The sequence below is a fragment of the Sarcophilus harrisii genome, chromosome 3, assembly GCF_902635505.1.
Source record: "Sarcophilus harrisii chromosome 3, mSarHar1.11, whole genome shotgun sequence".
Classification (NCBI taxonomy): Eukaryota; Metazoa; Chordata; class Mammalia; order Dasyuromorphia; family Dasyuridae; genus Sarcophilus; species Sarcophilus harrisii.
In genome coordinates, this window is record NC_045428.1 from 411,353,031 (window position 1) to 411,374,546 (window position 21,516).

Genomic DNA, 21,516 nt, shown 5'->3' on the forward strand with positions numbered 1-21,516 from the left:
TTTTCATTTCTGGGTTTCTAAACTTTTTCTGTGTCATCTGCAGCTTCCACAAAACTCGCCAAACATTCCTATTTAATTTCCTATGTCAATACGCACTATATCAATACTGTGATGGAGAAAGTCATAATGTGGAAAAGATAACTATTTCCCAGAATTGCTGAGCGGGTCAAATAAGCTAATATATGTAATGCTCTTTGCAAAATTTTAATAGTGCCAAGTTTATTATCACCTTATTCCTTGTCCACTCAAAATGCTTTTTGGGGGGCAAATTATGGAAGTAGAAGAAAGATTGCTCAGGATATACACATCAATGTCCCTGAATCTTTGATTTTTTTTGTATTCACATCCATGTTAAAGGAGGGCATCTGGCTCATCCCTAAACATCTGGACATATTCAAGTCTTGCATATATTCCTTCCATTATCATTTGTCTAGGGTTCATGCAAATTTTGAATGTACACTCTTAAAGATAACTGACTTTTCTGAAGATAGGGACAATGATGATTAGCCAGCTGTGCCACTCTCTATGTCAAGTTTCCTGGCTCAGGCATTGAATGAAAAGATGTTCCTGGAGTGGCTTAGTAAAACAGTTTGCATAATACAGGTGGATATTAGAATTGCCTTGAATGTACTGAGACAATGTGGAATCGGTCTTCGGCACCCTGACACTTGCATACATTTCTGTACACAATATCTCTGGGAGTGCATTACATAAATCTGAATTCTGAGCATAACTACACAGACTTGCAAGCCGTTCTTCTCCAAACTCTATTATTTATAAGATTAAAACCCCTGAGGTTTAAAATGGCAGATTTATTGTCAAGTACAATGTACTTTTCATTCTGAATGGACAAAAGCTTTTGTGCCTTCCAGAGTCTGCAAGAAAACCTTCCCAAGCTGGCACTATACCTGTTGAGACCAAGTGTTTTCTTTAGGGTGCTCTGTAGGGGCCTCTACATGACACATCTATACAAAACCTGGAGAGAAACGGTTTCCTCTTAATGTTTTGTGGAAGACATCATCAGAATCTGGAGATGCTTCTTGAGATCATTGAGGATATGATAGGGATAACTAGCTAAGCTCAGAAATAATTAAGTTTCTAGCTTTTGTTTTAACTTAAATAATATATAATTATATGTACAGAAATATATGCATATCTATATATACATACATATATATATATATATATATATATATATAATATGCATGTAGTGTTTCTGTATCTAGAATGATCAAAATTAAGCATTTAATGAATTTTCTTTCTTCTTTTTTAGTCCATGCTGCTTTATTGTTTTGGTATCAACATCAGCACAGTGATGTATTTTGTTAGGATGGCCAACAGTTTCTTTGTTTCTATGAAACAGGACCATTTTTTGTTAGGTTAACATAAGTTATTCCATGCTTACTTGCTTAGGATTGTGTTGGGGTCCAAATTAAAAATTGGCATAATATTATAACAAGGTAGTAACTTACATGGAAAAAAGGAGTGTATAAAGGAATTTAGTTATACCTCTTCTACTGTCACTCTCACTCAACACTGAACTATCATCTTTCAATGGCATCTTTGAAAACAAAGAAACATATTTCTCAAGTTCTTAATTATCTGTGCAATTAGAAGGGAATAGTGGTGTGAATAATCCTAAATTTGAAAGATTAAAAGGTATGGATTTCTTTTATAGAGCTTTATCTTTCTAATTATATTTTGTTTGGGTGATGTTATAATTATAGCAATGTGCATTTTTTGAGTCTATGTATAGAGAGGGAAAAGACCTTGACTATGCAAGATAGCAGTGAAAGTCATTCTGATATTGATAACTTGTTACATATTTTACAAAGTGTATTTAGATAATGTATAGGTTATCCAATTGACTATATTATAGCTAACTTTCATTTAACAAATTTAAGGTTTGATATGTTTTTTCTCATTGGATCTTCACAACTACCTCATAAGATAGGTGCTATTATTAGGTTTATTTTACAAGGAAATTATTGTAATACAATGTATGCATACACATAATCTCATATACACAAATATATTATATATACAAAATTATTTTATTTCCCCTATTTTATGGAGAATTGAGGCTGAAAATGTTACCTGACTTGTAAAGGGTCACATAGATAGTAAGGTACTAAGGTTAGATGCAATTTCGGGTCTTCTTGATTCCTAGGCTAGTGCTTTTATCATTATACAAAGTTGTTTTTTTATATATACAAAACGTATGCTGTTTATTCATACATTTTAATTGTGTTCTACTTTTTGTGACCCCATTTGGCAAAGATATTAGAGTAATTTTCCATTTCCTTTTCCAGTCATTTTACAGATGAGAAAACTGAGGCAAATATTGTCCAGGGTCACATAGCTAGCAAGTGTCTGAGGCTGGATTTGAATTCAGAAAGATGAGTCTTCTTAACTCTGGGCCTAGCAATCTAACTACTATGCCACATAATTGCCCCATACAAAATATTTACACACTATAATATCAAGCTGATTATCAGAAAAGAATTTCAACAATAAAAATTGACAGATAAAAGTATTTAAAAAAATTAGGTTGATAATTTCCCATATTTTTTGCATTATTTTTTCCAATTTCAGGAACAGGTGACATAACCCCATAACCAACCAGTGAGGTGGGCTTATTAAGAAAGATAGGCCTACCTGCCTTTTCCTGCCCAGCCTTCACAGCTCTCCCATTCATATGGTTGCTGAGTCATTCAAGAGCATTCCCAGGACTAGGCAGGAAAAAAAAGTGACTTGGAGTCAATTAGCATGTATCTTATTTCTGAAGCTATACTGCTGTCTCCAGGGCCAGCCTTAGGCATAAGCAGAATAGGAGATTGCCTACTGGTGTGATTCCTGACGTGTTGCAGAAAGGCCACTACTCAAAATTATCTCTTCCACCAGTCTACCAAAGTCTTTTAAGTCATGCTTTTTAAAAGTGATTCTTTCCTTAAGGTTAAGAAATTTTTTCTTAGACTCTTCTTTTAAAATTCAAATTTATTTGATAGGAAAATAATTCCCTAAAAGTAATTATCTTGCCAAAATCTTGTTTTAAGCCATCATTGTGAAACTTACATTGAGGCTGGAATGCCCAGGTTGTAGGACCCCATGGGTCCCCTTTACCATACTCAGGCTGGTTGCAGAGGATTAACACACCAGCCCTGAGGCAACTGCATAGTGCCTTTAAATAGTCCCATGAAAAACTGACACCTGTATGCTCCCTTACTCTTAGAAGCACAGCTATTCCTTCTATCCTGGCACCCTCAATTTCTGACACCTGCCTTATAAACTTATCTCCCACAATTCCTCCTGTCATATCCTATATTCTAGCCAAATTGAGCTCCTCTCTCTTAATTGTGCCAAATGATTTCCACTTTCATGCTTAACATTGTTTGCTAATACTTTAGGGAAGATATTGAGAGAGGGGAAAAAAAGAATGCTTTAATAAATGATTGTTCCCTTCTGTCCCTTCTGCTCCCTCTTTCAAATAATTGTCATTTATCAAGTTCTTGCATTGTGTCAGGTACTGGCTAGGCTTTGGAGATTCAAAGATGATAATTAAACAGTTCCTGCTCTCAGAGAACTTATGCTTTCTTGGGAGAGATGACATGTACATAAACAAATCCAGGAGTCCTCAAACTTTTTAAAAAGGGGCCAATTCACTGTCCCTCAGACTGTTGGAGGGCCGGACTATAGTAAAAACAAAAATTTTGCTTTGTGGGCCTTTAAATAAAGATAGTACTGGGTGAGGGGGATAATCATCCTCAGCTGCCACATCTGGCCTGCCGGCTGTAGTATGAGGACCCCTGAATTATAGACAGATCTCAGTGATAGAATTCAGTTCTAGATCATCACGATAAAGGGAGTCATATAGATTTTTTGGTTTCCAAGTGCACATAAAAGGTATGCTTACACAACACTTAATCTATTAAGTGTGCAATAGTATTGTATTTAAAATGTACATATGTTAATAAAAATACTTTTATTGCTAAAAATACTAACAGTAATCTGAGCTTTCATTTAATTTTAAGCTTTTTGCAGGTAAAGAGTCTTGCTTTGATGATGATGGCTGCTGACTGATTAGGGTAATGGTGGCTGAAGGCTGGGTTGGCTATATCAATTTCTTAAAATTAAACAATGAAATTTGCCCTCAAATTGGCTTTCTTTTGCTTGAATTTAGATGCTATTGTACGGTTATTAGTTGGCCTAATTTCAACATAATTGTGTCTCATAGGTGTCTAATAGGGAGACTGACAAGAGATGAGAATGGACATTGGTGGAATAGTCAAAACACACATAACATTTATTGATTAAATTTGCTGTCTTATATGGGTGAAGGTCATGACACTCCAAAACAATTATAATCATATAAAAAAAACCGATCATAGATTGCTATAACAGATATAATAATAGTAGAAAAGTTTGAAATATTGTAAGAATTATCAAAATGTGATGCAAAGACATGACGTAAGCACATACTATTGGTGCTGATAGGCTTGCTTAAGCAGGGTTGCTCCAAACCTCAATTTGTTAGGAAAAAAAGAAAAAAAAAGAACTCACAATATCTGAGAAGTGAAATAAAGTGAAGTGAAATAAATGTCTATATGCAAAATACATAAAAATACATAAAGATAATTATTCATGGGAGGATGACACAAGCAGCCAAGGAATCAAGAAAGGCTTCATAACACCTAAAATAAGTTTTGAAGCAAACTGCAAATTCTAAGAGATTTTTAGGCATGGGTTAAAGCAGGTGAAAAGGCATAGGGATAAGAGATGAATGGTCATGTATGTAAATAAAGGTAAGGAGGCAAGTCTAACTGGACTGCAGAGTGTAAAAAGGGGAGTGTTTTATAATAAATCTGGAAAGGTAGTTTGGAGCCAATTTATAAAGACATTCAAACATGATTATGTGGATATTCTAATAACCAGCATTTCAAGGCTATGTGAGTAAATGTTCTACAACCAGTATTTCACTCCCTCAAAAAAAATGCAAACCTGATACACTTTTAAACTGAATCTGCATTAACATTTCTCCCACTACTTTAAGTCTAGACAAAGAGCAAAACACTAAATTCAGCCTAGATTTGTAGTGTTTGAAGTAAATGCTCCCATTGAAAATTTTATACACTGAAAATTAAATAATTTACTCTCTTGAACCTCATGCTGACTCCAGTACACAACTCGTGCAAAGCATAGTTAGGGGAATAGGTAATAACCTAACTTTGTTCTAATATAGAGCATATGGTGAATAATATGATATAAAGCTGGGACATTCCAAGAGTGGTATGATAGCATAAGGTCTTGAATGTTAGGCTATTTTGAAATTTACTGTGTAAACAATAGGAACATGAAGATTAATCTACCAGTAATTTGAAAGACAAGACTAGCTATGGAGAAAGAAAAAAGGTGGGAAATGGAATCACAAGAGTATAGACAGGTAGTAATGGTGAATTGTAATAGGACAGTGAGAATAGAGAAGAGGGAGGTAAGTTAATAAATTAATTATAAATGATGAGTTGGTGGATCTAGAAAAATATGGAAAGGTGATTATAGATATCTATATATGTAGATATGAATGTATTTGTATATCTGTATATATATACATATACAATGTGCAAATATGTATATGAATATATATAAAATGTATATATATATATGTGTGTGTGAATATAGGTGCACACATATATGTATATAAAGATTATTCACATTTAGTTGTAACTTTCTTGGGTGAGTTGGGGAGGAAGAAAGAGGAAAAAATAATAAAGTAAAAAATACACAGTACAGATCAAAAGAAAGCCTACAAGGAAGCAAAGAAAAAAATGAACAGCTCTGAACCCAATGTGTGATATTTATTAAGTAGGCCTTCTTGAAATATAAATTTATTGTGTCATATTTTGAATCCTCTCATATTCTGCTGTGCACATGACAATTTTTTTTTCTATTTTGTATTTGTTTTAAATAAATAAATAAAAATTTGAAAATTAGTTAATCTGGAAGAATTAGCAAACTAGACCAAGAGCATGGAAGGAACAAGACAAGCACAGAAGGAAAAAAGAATAGGTTTGAAATATGGCCCTGAGCAAGACTTTTAAATTCTCTTAGCATCAGTTTCCTTATCTGAGAAATGGAGATAAATGATAGCAGTTACCTCACAGAGTCCTTATAAGGATAAAATGAACCAATTATATATAAAGTACTTTGGAAACTTTAAAGTGCTATATAATGTTACCTACCTATCACAAGGCACTTCATTCTGTAAGAAACAGAATGGAGACTGTTTAAGTGGATCTGTCAAGTCAGATTGGGTTAACCCCTCTGTCAACGAATCTAGAAAAAAATTGGGAATAAGGGAATAGTGAAATTTTATTTTATATTAAGAAAATAAACCTTAGTTAAAGCAGGAATTTGGGGGATGGGTGGGTGAAAATTAATCTTCAAAATTAAAGTTCTCATATTATAGGCTTATATTACTTTGCAAATTTCCTCCTTCAGCCTTCTAATCTTAGAAAAGGAAGAACACCAAATACTAGACTGAGAGAGATAGTCTAACAATATATATGAAAAGCTAGAGATCACTTGCATTAACAACTTCATTTCAGACCTTAATGTTGGTGCTTGGGCATTCTTTATAAAAGAAAAACAAAACAATCCAGGTAGAGATTGATAAGGGAGATTCTGAAACAAATATTTCTGTGAATTTTAACTTAAAAACAAACAAAAAGCAATGTGGGCAAATGAACGGAATGTTTGACCTAAAGTCAAAAAGTCCTGGGTTCAATTCAATGGGAAGTCATTCCAAGCCTTTATTTTTTCATCTTCAGAACGAGGATAGGAATATTCACATAAAAAGGTTGTTGTGAGGTTCCAATTAGATCATTTTTCATAAAGTGCTTTGTAAATTTTAAAGCATTATATAAATGTCAGTTTTTATTACCGAACTAGTGTAAAACATAAAACAATAGAGAACACAGGAGAAGGCATGTATAATAGTATAATTATTTTACTTTGGTTAGGAAAAGAAGACCTAGCAATTATTTTATTTGTTAAAGAATTATAGTTCCTTCACGTTCTTAGGGTATTGGTGGCAGACACACAGGCAACATGAGTTACTTGCCATGCTATACCAGTTTGCCATGGAATACTATTATTCCAATAAAACCTCCATGTCATTGGCACATTCTTCAACTATTCTCCTACAACCTAGTGGTATTTCATGGTCCATCAGTCAATAACCCAGGTCCTCAGTCTAATTGCCAAAGGCCTATATCCTGACTCCTAGCTAGAGGTTGGCCTTGAGGAGTATAACATTGTGTTTGCTAAATGTAAGCCTCATAATCTCAGGATTGTGTTAGCAATAATCTTCCTGCCCATTGCACAAATTCCTCCTTGTAAATGCCAGTGATCATGGTGTAGACAGGCATTTGCTAGAAAATCCTGTGGTTTTCCCTGACAAAACTAAACTTCTCATTAACTTATGAACATTTCTTCCTCCCCAGTCCCTTTTAACTGTAGTTTTATTTTAGGGTAAATGAAATTAGAAGTTCAAAAACAATCAACACATTATATATATATTTAGTAGTGAGCATATACAAATAAATTCAGTCACATCACATATGTCAGAAAAGAGATCATTTATTGACATATATTCAGATGGAAAACTGTGAAGAAGTTCCTTAAGAGAGAAGCCCATGGAATTCATTTTGCAAAACTGAGTTCTGAAACAAGATTGGAAGGTGAACTCTTTGGCTTTATTATTCGAAAGGGAAGCCTAATTTGGATTGCATTTATTCAAAATTCTCACTCATGGAATTTTTGAAATTAAAAATAGTATCCTCAATATTTTCCAATTCCAATGACAACCTGTTTCAGTCAATCAGCAAGTACTTGTTAAGGACTTACTTTCTGCTTGGTATTGTGTTAAGCTAAACAGTCCTGCCCTCAAGGAGCTTTACAATCAACTATGCTCTATTTAAGAGGAAAATATCTTTTCCTACTACAAGTCTATATTTTCCCTTATGAAGAGAGTATGAACTATTACTGATTAAGCAAAAAGACAAGATCCTCACCAATAATCGGAATTTAAATAAAATGAGACAAAGAATTAGAAAATATGCCTTTAATTGGCATGGGTGGCAAGGAATTAATTTCCTAGAATCAGAATTTCAGTATTTATCTAGTATAATTGTAGCCTGACCAGGTTTCTCCATTGGGAGTGTCTCTATGACTGTTTCTATACAATATTTGAAGTATTTGTACAACATTATCTCGAAGACTTTCTATTACAGGAATCAGACAGATGTGAAAGAAGCCAATTGTACTTTGAGATGATTGTAATTGTTAGTGAGGTGTAGTGTTATATTTTCAACTTTTACTGATTGTTCCTAGTTCTTTCCTCTGGAGCAAGAAGAACAAGTCTAAAGCCTTTTTACTAATCAATGCAGAAGGACAAATAGTGTAATTATTTCTGCTCCCTCTATATCTTTGCTAGGGTTGATCCCAGCTTGTTAAAGACAGACCTTACTAAATGTTTATTAGTTTAGTTAAAGTCATTCGTTTGTGTTCAGAATACTTTTCTGAGTCATGCTGGAAACAATCAATTCAGTTATATATTTACATCACTACCCAAAATTCTGTTTTTTGTCTATATGGAATGAATAATATTTATTAGTCTACACTAATTGTTGGGTCAGTGACTAAAGAGAAACTTGGGGTAGGAGTCCATTATGAGCAATTATCTCTAAGTATATAAATGGTTGATATGTGGAAGACTGATTAATCCTCATATCCCCCTTTCCCTGCCCCACTAACTAAATTTCCCCTGAATCATAGTTGAGGGGGAAAAACCTCTTAACAAATCTCAAGCTATTTCAAAGTGGAATGGACTGGTTTTAAGTGGTTGGATAGAATTGGTTGGATAGAATTAAGTGAATACAAGGTTGGATAGAAATAGACACAAAGATAGAATAAAAATTTCCTGTTCAAGTGTAACTAAATGGTCTTTGAGATCTAATCCAACTAAGGTATTCTATAGTATTGAGTAGTTAACTCTTGGACATCTAAAGCAGGTCAAAGTATACACCTTTTTTTTTTTTAATTTAAAGGTACATTTATTTCCCCCAGTCTTTTGTCTCACACCATTTAAAAAAAAATTAGAACCAATCTAAGATGTTTAGGTTTAAACTGGACCTATCTATGGAGACTTTGGGTTTAACTGTAGCAGAGAACATAATGAATACATACTCTTATGTCCAGAGTTTTGTTCTTTTTAATGACTGATAATCTTTTTTTTTTTCCATTAAAGCATGGGACTTATTTAAGGATATACAACAATATCTACACATATATGTATGTGTATATATGCATGTATGTATTTTTGTATTCCTCCTCTAAAATGGACCAATGTGACCAAGAATCATAGATTCTTAGAGCCTGAAAGAATTTATAAGTTATTAAGGCCATCACCATTTGTAAGACTTAATTAGAATCATAAGATTTAGTGCTGAAGAAGACCTTAGAGATCATCTATTCTGGCCCCTCATTTGAAAAATGAGGAAATCTGAACTTACCTAGTCCACAATAAGGTGAATTGTTCTACTAACTCTATCCTGCCAATGATGAAGTATCAAAGGATAGGGTGATGAGTAAAGCTTAGGCAGAGAATGGTCACCAGGATGGTGAGGAACCTAGAAATCATATCATGTGAGAATCAGATAAATTCATTAGAGATTTTTTTTAATTGTAACTTTTTATTGACAGAACATATGCGTGGGTAATTTTTTATATTATCCCTTGCACTCACTTCTCTTCCGACTTTTCCCTTCCCTCCCTCAAGCCCCTCCCCTAGATGGCAAGCAGTCTTAAACATGTTAAATATGTTATAGTATATCTTAGATACAATAGTGCGCAGGACTGAGCAGTTTTTTTGTTACACAGGAAGAATTGGATTCAGAAGGTAAAAATAATCTGGGAAGGAAAACAAAAATGCAAACAGCTTATACTCATTTCCCAGTGTTCTTTCTTTGGGTGTAGCTGCTTCTGTCCATCATTGATGATCTGGAACTGATTTAAATCTCCTCTTTGTTGAAAATATCCATTTCCATCAGAATACATCCTCATACAGTATCGTTGTTGAAGTATATAATAATCTCCTGGTTCTGCTCATTTCACTTCACATCAGTTCATGTAAGTCTATCCAAGCCTCTCTGTATTCATCCTGCTGGTCATTTCTTACAGAACAATAATATTCCATAACATTCATATACCACAATTTACCCAACCATCCAGGCATCTATTCATTTTCCAGTTTCTAGCCACTACAAACAGAGCTGCCACAAACATTTTGGCACATACAGGTCCCTTTCCCTTCTTTAGCATCTCTTTGGGTATAAGCCCAGTAGTAGTACTGCTGGGTTAAAGGGTATGCACAGTTTGATAACTTTTTGGGCATAATTCCAGATTGCTCTCCAGAATGGTTGGATTCGTTCACAACTCCACCAATAATGCACCAATGTCCCAGTTTTCCCGCATCTCCTCCAACATTCATCATTATTTTTTCCTGTTATCTTAGCCAAATTGTCAGGTGTATGGTGGTATCTCAGAGTTGTCTTAATTTGCATTTCTCTAATCAATGGTGATTTGGAACACTCTTTCATATGAGTGGAAATAGTTTCAATTTCTTCATCTGAAAATTGTCTGTTCATATCCTTTGACCATTTATCAATTGGAGAATGACTTGGTTTCTGATAAATTAGAGTCAATTCTTTATATATTTTGGAAATTAGGTCTTTATCAGAACCTTTAACTGTGAAGATGTTTTCCCAGTTTGTTGCTTCCCTTCTAATTTTGTTTGCATTAGTTTTGTTTGTACAAAGGCTTTTTAATTTGATATAATCAAAATTTTCTATTTTGTGATCAATAATGATCTCTAGTTCTTCTTTGGTCACAAATTCCTTCCTCCTCCACAAGTCTGAGAGGTAAACTATACTATGTTCCTCTAATTTACTTATGATCTCGTTCTTTATGCCTAAATCATGGACCTATTTTAATCTTATCTTGGTATATGGTGTTAAGTGTGGGTCCATGCCTAATTTCTGCCATACTAATTTCCAATTTTCCCAGCAGTTTTTGACAAATAATGAATTCTTATCCCAAAAGTTGGGATCTTTGGGTTTGTCAAACACTAGATTGCTATAGTTATTGACTGTTTTGTCTTGTGAACCTACCCTATTCCATTGATCAACTAATCTATTTCTTAGCCAATACCAAATGGTTTTTGTGGCTGCTGCTTTATCACTAAAGATGTTTAATGTACAGCAGAGAAAAGTTGATGTGGATATGCTTCTTGTCTTGATGAATTCAAGTCATTTGTCCCAGATGAACCAAATGCTCAGACCTGAAAGAACTGGCAGATGTGATTCTAAGCCACTATCAGTGATATTTATGGCCACAAGATTGGAGAAGAGCAAATGTTGACCTGTTATCCTCAAAAGGGAAGAGAACAGAATCTACAAACTAGGCCAGTGAGCATGACTTTGATTCTGGAGAAAAATATTTTAGAATAGATGATTAAAGTGTTGATTACGTCACATCTAAAGGGAACCAGTAATGAAGGGCAAAAACAGGTCATACCTAACTAGACTAACCTCATTTCTTTTTAGTAATAAGATTATTTAATTAATAGTTGAGGATATTCATGTAAACATAATTTACATAGATTTTAAGAAAGTATTTGATAGACTGTCACATATTATTTCAATGGTGCACTGGAGAGATTTCCATTGAATAGATGGTAATACCATCACATAGAGACTAAAAATAGATCATATGACAAGATTCTAAGAATAGTTGTTAATGATTGAATAGTTGTCAATGCACGAGAAAGTTGTCAGAGGAACCCTCTAAGGATCTATGTTTGATCCTTTACTGTTTAAATTTAATTTATTTTAATTTAAAAATATTCTAAGAAAGAGTCCATAGGCTTCATCAGATTGCCAAAGAGGTGTCTAACAAACAAGATGAAGACCCTGAGTTTAATATGATAAAACTGATGATGATGATGATGATGATGATGAAATTTAATTAATGATAAATGTCAGATCTTGTATTTGGTATATAAAACATCAACTTCACAAGCATAAGATGAGGGAAACATAGTTAAGCAGCAAGTTATGAAAAAGATTTGGGGTTTTGGTGGACTAAGGATTCTTTGTGAGTCAGAGTGATGAAGGCAGTGAAAGTGTCAATGAAGTTTTAAACTTCCTTAAGAGAGACATAACTTCTAAAGTTTGGCCTAAAGTATAAAAGAATTGGGCTAGAGATGATAATTGTTTTCAAGAATTTCATGGGAGAATTTTTATGGGAGAGTTTTTAGATTTAGATTTATTTACTTTGGCCCAAAGAACAGAAACAGGAGCAACCAATAAAAGACACAAAGGCAAACATTTAGATTTGATGTCAAGAAAAACCTCCTAACAATTAGATATATCTCTAAGTGGAATAAGGATGTCTTGACAGTGGAGGTATTCTAATAGATTCTGGTTATCCATTTATTGGGGATGCCATGGAAGGGATGCATGCATTAGGTAAGTGATTGGACTAAGTAACATTAAATTCCATATCAATTTCAAGCTTCTGTGAGCTTAACTTAATTACTAAAAGTTGTTGAACTTTTTTCCTCCTCTTATGACTAGATCAAATTTTCTTAAACTATGGGTCATGATGCCTTATGGGATCATGTAAATGAATAAGGGCATCACAAAAAAAAATGACAATAGTAAAATATATCAAATATTTTTAATTTTTTTTATGAAAATAAAGAAGCATATCCATCTCATTAGCATGCACATTTGCTTTTGTCTTTAATAAATGGTAAAATTGTATGCATGCTAAAGAATTGTTTTAGAAATATTTTTATGATTCATTATCAGAAAATATTTTATTTGTATGCCTATGTTATATACTCATATACACAAGGTGATGGAAAAATTTCTTGGGTGAAAAGGGGCCATTTATGCAAAAAGTTAAAGAAGCCCTAAACTATACCAAGATTTCCAACTTTTATTTTCTGAATTTACACAAAGAAAGTCAGTCTGGCTTCATATATTTACTAGCTGTCTGACTCTGGGCAAGTAACTTGACTATTTCCACCGGTTTCCTCATCTATAAAAGGAGCTGGAGAAGGAAATGGCAAATCTCTCTAGTATTTTTGTCAAGAAAACTTTAAATGTGGTTGTAAAGAGTTGGATACAACTTTAAAATGATTGAACAAAGGCTTTTAAAGACTATTATTATATCATTCCCTTCCCCCAAAGTAAAAATCATGTCTTTTCTAGGCTAATGATGCTTAGTTCTTTCAAACTACCATTTTTTTATTTTTAAGACCTTTTGCCATCCTCTCATCAACCAAAATTTGTTCTTTTTTAGATGAGCTCTAATTTGTCAATGTCCCTAATAATATATGGTGTATATAAGTCCATAAAACACCTAAATTATCCTGAGAAGAAAAAAGAAAAAAGGACTGTCACTACCTTTGTTTTGTACACTATAGTTCTATTAAAACTTTCCTTTTGCTTTAATTTTTTAGTTATTTCGTTCTTGATGCATATACAACTCATGGTTAACTAAAAGCACTAGATACTTCTTTGCTATAATTGTCATTTAGAGAAGTCTATACATCCTGTATTTGTGCAGTTAATCTATATTGAATTCAATGTTGGATTTTATACACATCTCTTATGTTTATCTTGTTTTTTACTTCATGAGTCTAATTTGTTGATATTGTTTAAGATCTTGATGTCCCTCATTGCTGATGTTAAATTGACTAATTAACCAAAGAACCAGTTAGTTCAATCCAACAGTTTCTTTTGACTATTTTGAACTGAATGAATTGGCTTTTTTTCTGTCATTATTTGGAATAAAGCGTTCTCTTAGCAAGGTCATCCAGAGAGTCTTATTCTCTTATGGGAAATGAACTACAGAATGTTTCTTCTTGATGGCATTTGATGAACTTTACTTTCTGTATTTTTCATTCTCCTTCTTCCTTATAACCAATTATGTTTCCCTTAACAATGTTACCATACATACCACCACAAACTTAGATCAGTCTTTGATTCTTTTCATTAAATGTCTTTTCTTGCCATCTTTTTACAATCTTACAGGGAAGGGGGAAAACAACTTAAAAGGTTCAGGAGATTGGAGAATGAACTAAACTAACCAATTCTGGCAGTCCTGCCCCACACTAGGATACTTGACCCTCTTCTCACTTTCTTGAAAACACTATTTTTTCCTGATCCCTTTAGAATACAATTTCAGAGAGCTGATCATGATACTAAAAGAAACTATCTAGTTTCTCAACAAGTTCAAAAAATATTTTGTTTTCTTATCCTCTATATAACAATCTGCCACAAATTATGTTGCTAAAAGAGCTTCTAAATACACCTATCTGACCATGTTAGTTCCCTTCTCAAAAACTTTCAGTGATTCCCCATTGCTTTTAGGAAAAAAAATACTTAGACTGGCATTTAAAGACTTTCACAATCTTGTGGCCTTATTCTACTGTATTGTCCCTTCACATAGTCTACATTCTAGCTAAACTGGTTCTGCTAGATTGTAATCTGTTTAAACAAGAGTACAGTAAAACTATTGCCTCAGTCAAACTGTCTTTTGCTTCCATACATTTGTGAAAGCCACCTCCCTAGTTTGGAATTCCCTGTTAAATTTTTTCTCTTCCCTGAAAGTTGAGTTCAGATTTTATCTTTGTGTTGTCTTATCTGATTCCCTCCCAAAAGGGAAATTCCTCCCCCCCCCAAAAAAAAGTTCTCTTCCTCCTCAATATTTTTCTAGAGTCTATTGTTTGGATTTCTCTTTCCCTCTACACCCCTACATTTTATTTTATACTTTATTTTGTGTGTATATATATATGTATACAGAAAGAGAGAGAGAGAGAGAGAGAGAGAGAGAGAGAGAGAGAGAGAGAGAGGTGAATAGTCCCCCATCTCCAACTTCATTAAAACATAAACTCTTTGGAAACAAGAACTGAGTCATTTTGCATCTTAATATCCTCAACACTTTTATATAAATGCTTAATCAATTTTCATTGTCAAGTATTTATTAAATGCATACTCTGTGCCAAGGAATAAAGGCAAAAATGAGTGAAAATACAACCCAGCATCCTCATGGAGCTTAGTTCCCCTTTTAAAAATTTTTTTGGGGAAAGCCTTATGGGCACATATAATTAAATACAAAATATATACAAAGTAGATTCAAAGAAAAGCAAAAAAAGGAGAATATAGCACACTTGGGATTCCCTTCATCTTCTTGTAGATACCATACTAAATTAATGCTTGAAGAAATCCAGAAATTTCTTGAAGTGGATTTTGGGAAGGAGCATTTCCAGATCTGTGGAGGATTATTAGTATTAGGTATATGAGGAAAGAAGCCAGTTTGTCTAAGGGAGTCAGGAACTATAAACCTTGAAAATTATAGAGAAAGGCCTTGAATGGTCAAGTAGAGTAGACTGTATTTTATCCTAGAGGTGCAAGGAATGTCTTGATCAGGGGAGTGACATAGTCTTGCACAATAGAAGTGTCAATTTGGCAACTGCATAGGGATGTTTTGGAGATGGAACAGACTGGATAGGAGGAAACCAATTAGGAAACTCTTGTATTAATTCAGGTAGAAGGTGAAAGGGAATTAACCAATGTGTTATCCTTATGAGCAGAAAGAGTCACATGTAAAATATATTGTGGAGGCAATATTGACAAAACTCAGCAAATGATTGGATATGAGGGTTAAGGGAGAAGTAAGAGGTGAGAATGATTCTTATTTTGAGAACTTGAATGAATGGTGGCAAGAGCAACAAGAAATAGAAAAGTTAGGAAGAAGAGAGTTTTTTTTTCCCTTTGAGGAAGTAGAATGAGATCTGTTTTAGATATGTTGAGAGTGATGCATATAGGACATTCATGTGGAGATATTCTTGTGATATATGGACTTAAGTTCAGAAGAGAGGCTTGGATGAATAAAATAACTTGGTCAAAAGATGGAAATCATTCTACTGGTACTAGGGATGGAAGCATGACATTAGGCACAGGTCTTTCCTCAAGTATTTTGTAATTTAATAGGGTGCAATAGATGTAGACAAATACCTAAAATGCAAAGCAAAAAAATATAAATGTGAAAAAATTATCAATAAATTTCTGTTAGAATACAAGAAAGGGGTTTCATTTGGGTGGTAGGAGTAGAATTAGAAAATGTAGAGAATGAAATATTTGAATGGAGCCCTGATGAAAAGGAGAAATTTCAAAATTTAGATGGGCCTTTTAATGATAGTCATTAAAATAACAGTAAAGAAGTTTTCTAAAAAAAAAAAAATCAATGATTTGGTAAGTGAATACTTTAAGAACTGAAACTGAAAACTGTTACTTGTTTTAGTATTGACTGCTTGAATTCCATAAGCATATCCCTGATCCCTTAGTCAATGATCACTTTCCCCCTGCTCAGAACTCACATAACACTTTTATAAAATTACCCTTATAAATCCTTGTGTATTATAATTGTCTCTGTATATGTTATGCTTCTTTATTTAGAGTCATGTGTCTTATAGAAACATTGCCTTGTCATCCATTGCCTAGCAAAAAGCTTGTAAAGAGTAGGTGTTTAATAAATGTTAAACCTCAACTACCATCTCCCCCCAGATGCCAGGGGACATAATTATATGATTATAGAAGTTCTATCTATCTGTTTCTATATATTTATAGAGATAGTTATAGATCTATATATACATACTCATATACTTAGGTACAGTACATAACAGACACTAAATAAATGCCTTATAGTCCTTACTTCTCTCTTTTAGGAATATATCAGGTTTCAAGGACTAGGACTTCTGTGGTGAGGGTTTGCTTTTCTGAGCTGCTCATCCACCTTTGGTGTCTACCTGCCGCCCAACTCTTACCTGTGGCTCCAAGGAGATGCAGCATGCATAGTAGGCACATCCTAATAAAACTATCTTGGCAGACAGGCTGAACCAGGCTAAGGGTAACCAGGAAGCCTTAAACCTACCCATGGATTAGGGGGATGTCTACTCCAAGCATATGAAGACTATCTAATGGGATGGGGACATAACAGTTTTTTCAATTGGCCATGAAGGCAGCTGAAGCTGGAGCTGGGGAGTGCTTAGAGCTTAGTCAGACAGGGCCATCTCTAGTTGACTTGGTGTTTTTTTTTCATTGAACTTCAGCGACTGCCTCACTTACAGCCAAATTCATTTGACTTCATGTGCAAATCAAAACAATACCCTCTTCTAAAATGACAGATGAACAACTTATGTCTCTTTTTAAAAAATTTTTATTTTATTCTGAGCTTAAGAAATAAAAAAAGAATTTCTATGACATAGACTAGGAAAAACAAAAGGTTGTACCTGAAACTGCAAAGCTATTATATACATCTTATGGTTTCTTTAAAATATATAATAAAGTTATCAGGTAACTTTTTTTCCCATTTTTTTTCTCCCCCAATTTTCCCAGAGAAGTCTTCTCTTTTAAAGTGAAATCTACTCCTTTGAAAAACATTATTAAATGATAGAGGTACCTATTTCAGCAGAGGTCGTAATGTGGCTTATAAGATCATACAATTCTGTGATTTTCTAAACTTTTCAAAAACCTGAATTCCTTTTGATTATTAGAAAAAAAAATAACCCAAAGATTACCATAGAATAGTTGTACCATTCGTATTCATTTATTGAGAAAAGAAATGACCACAAAAATTTACTATGAATTTGTGACGCCTCTAAGCTGTTCTTTCACTCCTGGCTGTGATGGGGGCAGTTTGTACTAGTGAATGAAATGTGGGATTTTCAGGTAGGAAATCCTGGCCTCAAGCCCCACTTCTGACATACACTAGCTGTATGGCCCTAGAAGAGTCACTCTAAGCACCCCAGCAACTGCTAAGGATGTACCTGTTTAGTCATAGTCTATGATACACCCTGGTGAAAGAACATTATCCAGAGCCAGAATTCTCCACACTAAGGAAATCACAGATCCTTTGGAGTGTCTAATCACAACAGCATCTACACATATTTGAAAAATTGCAATTCATGGAAATATGAGTCATATTATTTATTCAGTCAAAGAAGGAATGTTTTCTTATATATTCAACTCAAATTGCATGTTTTGTTGGAACTAAGTAAGGATCAAAATGACAATGGTTGGTACAAAAATGGATTTGTGAACCTTTTCACAATAACTCTGAAGTCCTCTAACAGTGTGTGGCCTGCAGGTTAGGAAGCACTGATCTAGTTCATTCTCCTGTTTCTAGGAAGAAGCACATCTATACTATTCCAGAGAGAGAGATATTTATTTGATCTTTTATCTTTTCTTCCCCACAGCTACTTTCTATTACCGTCTGATAGGTTTCATGGGAATCTGTGTTCATTGTGATGACATTCTAAAGGGAGGCTGTCTAAAATGAGCTGGGACCTATCTCATATGGCAGATATTTATGCACATATTTAAAAATCTAAATATAAAGGTTAGATCATGAGCCAATGTTCAGGAGACAGAGAACAATTTCTTATTTTATCAAAATCAGTTCTCCCAGCTCTTTGCAACTAACTGTAGAAAAGATGATTTTCTATTGGCATGTCATAGTGGCAAGATTTGGGCTTTTTGGTTGTCGTATAACAATTCCAGAGGGAAGGTTTTTTTGTGTATTTTAGCACTGACAGGCTAATCGTTAGATGCAATGTATTTTAATATTTAGTACCTTGCTACCAAAATGAAGTGATGAATCAGTTATCAAGGAAGCATTTCTAGAGTCTGTTGTTATCATAAAACCTGGATTAAGCCCAGGAAGTTTGCATAAGAGAAACCACTAACTTGTTTGAGAATTTTCAAGTGACTCATTATCAGTTTGCTGCTCTGTATGGTTTGCTCATCATTAAAATAAGATTTCAATTAAACACTCTAGGCTTTTGAATTCTAGATAGTTATAATAAACTTTTATTTTGCAAAGAAGTCTTTTAAAAACAAATGTTTACTTGTAGGGTGTTATTTATTTAGGGTGTTGCAAATTTAAACCAGAAAATGTTCACAAAGGACAGAAAAGGGAAATTGCTCTTTTATTGAACACATGTAATTAAATTTATTAAACAAAACTTTGAAATTAATAACATTTGTGCTGGTGGTGGGGAAGATTCATTATATTTTTCATAAAAATGCAGAGTAAACATCCCCCATCAATGGCAAAAAGGGTGAGATCAGTTTTTGAAGGAGAAAGATACTGGCTATCATTTAATGTTGGCCTAGCCCTTTCATTTCTTAGAAAAAATTTAAAGTATGACAGTGCATTCAGAAATATCAAATAAAGTTCAGACTGTTTAAACTTAATTTACATCGTATTACATCAGATCAAATTTCTAGTTATTTCTTCTATCATATATTATTATATGACTGTTTTTAATAAAGACTTGAGAAATAGAATGATGGCTTGGTTTTGCTGCAAATGGAGCACATATCTTTATTGCAAATATGTGCAAAGCAATCATTTGACAAAGATGCATGTCAGTCAAACAGATGTCACCATATTAATGCTCTTTTTCTAATTGAGAAATGGAGTTAAGGTGCATTTCTATCATGATGTCCACTGTGATTGACATGTGTCTGCAGGAGTACATCTCTGTACACATTCCCAGAGTAAATAGGTTCATTTCTTTTTTAGAAATGGTCTTTCAGAACATAGTTCTTTTTACATGTAAAGGCAAAGAAAATCCAAGCAATGTTTTTCATAGCATCCTTTATGAAAATATTTGAAATATTAAAAATGCTGTAACTGTTAGAAGAATTCAAATTTGGAAACTAATTTTTTTCATTCATCATGATTAGAAATATGTGGCTTACATTATATTTGAAGTATAATAGTAATAAAATACTTACATTAAAAAGCAACTGCTTACTAAGAACTCATTATTTTCCTCTTGTTCTCTTCCCCTTAAAAGAAAAGATAAATATATCTTCAATTCATGTTCAAGTTCTCAAAAGGGCCTAGTTTTCATTAATTTGATGGCTTCAGAAAACAAAGCAGTCTACAAATGACATATTTGAGACTCTTTAAATACATTTCTCTGCAAACAGCATTTTCAGACCTCTTCTGAAATAATTACTAATAAATAAAAGGGACTTCTGTATTCAGGGACCTACAGAATATATCCCTTTGGCTTTAATCTTTCCTTCATTTTATTTGAGTCATTTTTTTTTAATGTAGGAGAGGAAATAACAGCTATATTCTGAATTTACAAGGTAAATTAATGCTGTAGATTATGCAAATGATATTGTTGAATGTTTAACTTCTAAGTAGTCTATTCCACAGGGGGGAAATATCTGATAGTAGGAATACATCCTGTGTTCTCATAAAATGGTGATAAGAATAATATTCACACTTTTATTCATCTTTCAACCATAAATCGCTTTGTTTTGAAACATGAACTTCCATGCTATGTATTTTAAAGTACAGAGAAGAAAACATCAAAACAGGCTGCCTTTTGAAGCTAATTAGTAGTAAAAGTGAAGGAGGCAAATGTCCTCCACTGATTTGCTACTAAGCACTAGTTTCTTGAAGTTCTACATGCTGGACTTTAATACATGCAAACACATACGTATTATATATATGTAGTATGTATATACATACACATGTATATATTAAATATATTGAAAAAGAAAGAATGGAGGAAAATGAAAGGAGAAATTGGATGTATAAAGCAACTGATGTAAAGATGGAGAGACTTAGCTGTAGAAACTGGTCACATAAATAGTCATGAAATGAAAAGTTTCAGATTTGTATTGAAGTAAAAAAAAAAAAAAAACTACTTAGAGAAAGGCCAACAGGCCAGACTAAATAATCCTCGACTTAACGTCCAATTCTGAATCACATATTAGCTGCAGAGATTTTAATGTAAATATGCCATTACACTGTCATTACAGTGATCAGGCTTCATGGCTCACAGGTCACATCTCAGCCACTGTTAATTTTGCAGGCAAAAGCTTTTTTTCTCTTGAAATGTTAATAACTTTCTATTAGTTAATGTAGCGTGACTAAAATTCAGATTAGATATAATTCATTTTAATATCTGTGACTGGCTATCCTGATCATTTAGCAATGGTTTCCAGCTGAATACAAGATGCTAAATTGGACTCATTTGCATAGCCCTGTTAAAGCAAAGCCATTCTCTAAATGTAGGCATCTTCAAATTAATTTAAAAGATTTTTTTCCCCTGGTTTTGCTACCAGGATAAAATCTTTGCTAGCAACTAATTGAAGTTCCTATGAGCCGAATGTACATCCTTTTTTCTACTCACCCACCCACCCACCAACCCACCCACCAACCTCCAAAGACAAACAAGCAGGCAGTTATTGTATTAATTGGTAAGGAAAGAGAGCTGTAGTGCTTTAGAATACAGGGATGGCTCAATTTAGAAACTGTAATGTTGGTAGACCAACCTGAACTCTTGATATGATCTATGAC